Raw genomic sequence first — 4,206 nt, 5'->3', positions numbered from 1 at the left:
TGGCTTGTCCAACTCGGCTTCAATGAGCTCATAGCAAAAATCTATGCAAAAGCCAAACTTCTAAGCATCTATAATTACCATTAGAAGGCTACATAATTGTTTAGGCACTTAAATAAGCATTTAGGTGCCTTTGTTACTAATTGGCTTCTTCAAATAGGTATCTAAAGGACAGCTTCTCTATCCTTGTATTCTCTGAGTGCAGGATAAAGAAGCAAGCTGGGAGGAGGGGACCAGGTGGAGGAAGCTCACTAGATCCCATTAGTTTCTGGATCCTGGAGTGGATCTTGGAATTTTGCAGCCAAAAAATACCTGGGGAAACAAAAAATCCTGCATGGGAGACCATGTGTCTCACTCCCCTCAAGTGACCAGCCTGTATCAAAGATGCAGTCTACTGCTGCTACCAAGGAGTCTGTAAAATGCCAAACATCATAGTTCRAAACAATCCATCCTGCTGCTAACCCGTATTGTGGTTTGATCAAAAGTGATGGAATAATGATTTTCAAGAAAAAAATAAACTCAAACCCTAGAAAAGGATAAACAGAAGACAGAGTTACAGGAATAGTAAGTGTACAAAATCTGGCACTGAAAAGTAAGAAAATCCCCAGACTAAAGTCACTGGTGAGCAATGCTCAGCGGGCTGTGCGTTGTACTTTATCTGGCTGTTTAGGTGGGAAATCTTTGGATCTGGCTTGCTGTGCAACTACAGCTATAGCTGAGGTCAGTGGGAGCTGAGTTTTGAACACGTATCAAAAGTATTCAGACTGCACATGACTCACATTGGGAATTCAAAATGATGAAGACCCTTTCTTAATTCATCAGCCCCTGCCTTTCTTTCTCGCTGGTACTGCAGGGACAGCATCCTCTCACAACTACTGGGAGAGAAAATGCTGCCTGTGAAACACTCAGACACTGCTGTGATGAGCACCATGGAAAAACTATAAGGAAATGAATAATATTGTGCTCAAAGCACAGTTTGAATAATAGGCAGTAAAAAGCCTTGTTGCTGCATATTAAACAAGAGGAGAGAAAAAAACATGGGAGAGCTGCACTTTCAGGAACAGCAGCCATTGCCARTGCTGAGGGAGGGAGATTTTTGTAGGAAAGGGCACTGATCACTTGATTACACCTCATCGGAATACCCCCAAGCAGGCAAGCTTAATTCTGATCAATCCTAGCTGCTGAAAGCCTGAGTGTAGAGTAGACTTTTAGGGTAGTTTCACACATGCATGTATGTTTGTGTATATACACTTCAGGCCRTATGTAAAATAAGCAGGATAAGCTTTGGCTCTGTGCCTTGTTAACTTCTCTACATAGCTATAGGACTTCTAGTCAGCTTGAAGCACAGGTTGGGGTCCAGCTGCAAAATATTGTGTAGGCACCAATTGAGCAAATTGTGTAGTATCTGTCAATAGCTACGTTGTGGCTCCCTGGGCCAGGTGCAAACCACAGTCCTGGAGGGGAATATCTGCCCCACTGCTAAATCTGGCTTTTCCCATATGCAAGATGCTAAAGTTGTCTAGAGCCACCATGCCGTCCAGTGAGCCGGARATGTCTTCACTGATCCTCTGCATACAACCCCACTGTTCTCCCAGTGCAGTCAGGACATACGACACAAGTATACGGGCGCAGAGTACCGTATACTTGGAGGGGGAGTCATCACAAGCAATATCCCCCTCATTATAGTTATATGAGGTTGGGAAGTCTGAGAAATTAGTTCCTGCAGAGAGCCTTGACATCCATAGCTGATAGGGAGGCAGCTATATCATAGCATGAATATGTCCTGAGACTGCTCTTGGCAGAAACAGATAGACTGGCACAGAAAAGTGTGATCAGGTCTCATTTATAGTGGCAGATTTAAGAGTGTACGTGTCTGACCCAAAACAGGAAAGGCAATGCTGGTGCTGGCTGGCAGAGAAGAGCTGGTGTACTCACAGTCTAGAAACTTTCTGTGAAATATGGTTCTGCAGAGAAGCACAACAACAGCAAATTCACAGCTATCCCCCGTCTGTGCATCAGGTTAAGGATACATATTGCAGACATCTCTGTAAATACTGCTGCAACAGTAGAACATAACAGGGTGACTCAATAGTAATGTSACCTTTCACTTAACAGACTCTTTTCCTCTTGCATCTGCTTCTGACACATTTACAAACTGTTACAAACTTAGGTAAAACCCATTTTTCCAATGCTTCTATCTGAATGGTGTCATTGCCCTTGTGGAGCATGGGAATGAATACAAAACATTCCTCACTTGTTCTGATCTGGGCTCTGCTGCTGGTCTGCTGTGCTTCTTTAGGGCATCTCCCGCTGAGCTCACCATTTAGCGGTCCAGAGGAGTGAGCGTTTTCACCTTTGCAGATCTGATTTTGGCACTGGTGACACAGGACACATCTCCTTTCTGAGGCTGGTAGAATTCTTTCTGTTTATGGTAGCACTCATTTTGCCCAAAAAGGGACTAGCTGGTGTTTGCAAAACTCTGAACGTGTTGTTACTTTTCTTGTGACATTACTAAGGGAAATACTGCATATAGCTATGGGTATTGGTCAGTGTATTATTTCAATACATCCGTATGTCACTGACTCATAATCCATTTGCTTTGGACAGCCTTTYAAAACAGTGTTATACACCCCAAAACCTTGCATGCAGAAATTTTACCTTAGATATATCACATGGCTTGCCAAYGTTACCTTAAAGAGCTAAGTAATAATGTCTAAAATATTTTTCCCTTGAATGTATTGTAAAAAAAAAAAAAAAATCCTCATGAGAGATGAAGAGACAAGGTCTTTCCATACAAGACAACCCACTGGCATGACTGTTCAGACACTGCTTGTCCTGGAACTTCTTATTCATCTTTTTCCTCCCCCAGCTATTTTGTCCTCTAATACTAAGAGTACTTTCCACTTCAGCTGAGCATTTCTGTAGGCAAAATAAAGACAAATTGAAATGGATTAACTCTACCAGTATTGTAYCACCTTTATAACTGTTTCCTCCCTGCTCCCTGATATTAGAACTATCAAATTATTGCTTATAGCCTTGTGATCCATTATGGTAAAACTAGAAATTGTAAATTACTGGAGGCCCCCAAAAGCTGGGTTGCCAGAGTTCATCACAAGCCCTTGAACGGATCCGTGGCCATGTCTCACCCAGAGGAATAAACAGAAATGTTTTCTGCCTCCGACTTGGAGTTGCAGAATCTCATCAGTCAGCTTGTAGTTCTGCTGAGGACAACCAAAATAGCTGGATCCACATTCCTCTTTATTGTGACTACGGGTATGTGGTGATTTGCTTAAGGGTTTCTTCTGGATGTGATGCGTGTGCATCTCTGGTGGGAAAAGGCAACTGAACAGTTAGGAATAGGCAGCTTAAAAATAAATGCTTGCTCATTTAATTGTCCATGAGAATGCTCATTTAATTTCTGTCATTGCACCTGAGGCTATTCCCAGAAATTATATATAACTGAAGCACCTTGTCATCCAAAGAGGAAACCTGAGCTTATTATTGCTATGCAGGGTGAGTCCTTCAGTCTTGACTTGCGGCAGAGAAAACTGCAGCGATGTGATAAAAACGTTCAGGTCGTGGGGCAAATCATCTTATTTTGTGTTATTGTCGGCTSTCATGAAACGTGCCCCGAGCAGACAGGCTTCCACCTGGACGGACGACCTCCAGGGATATCCGGATGCCGCAGGAAGCGGGCCTTGGCTCGCCAGGGGTGCTTTCCCTTCCGAGCCAGCGCTGGCTTCCGAGGCCGCCGCGCGATCTCGGGCTGTCTGCCTTTGGAAGTGCTGAGTATTTCTGAGCGTTTTAACAGCGAAGYGCTGACTCTTGCTGGGGATTACGGATTCCGTGAAACATTTTGTAAGATAACTCCTGGCATCTTGCCGCTTGTTATGTGGAAAATATGCTGTACGACGGGCCACGCGTGGGGGGGGGGGTATGAGGGTGCTCCTCGCGCCCTGGCCCCCGGCCTGCAGAGCCGCTCGCGTGTTTTATTCAGCACGACTCGGCCAACTCGCTCCGGCGCCGAGCCTGGACCCGCCGCTTCAGGCACGTTCCACATCTCTCCGGGCTTCTCGAAGGACGGCGCCAGCACGAGCGCGGAGCCGGGGGCCGCCACCCACCCTCCCTGAGGCGGCCGCGGCCCTCGCGAACGGCGCCGCGGCCCGCCCGTCCCCTCAGCGCCGCGGCGCCGCCCGTTACCTGCGCGCC

Source organism: Rhea americana, unplaced genomic scaffold (genome assembly GCF_003343005.1).
Source record: "Rhea americana isolate MKP2758 unplaced genomic scaffold, rheAme1 scaffold_28, whole genome shotgun sequence".
Lineage (NCBI taxonomy): Eukaryota > Metazoa > Chordata > Aves > Rheiformes > Rheidae > Rhea > Rhea americana.
The sequence above is the reverse complement of the archived record's forward strand: the minus strand, read 5'-3'. Positions refer to the sequence as shown.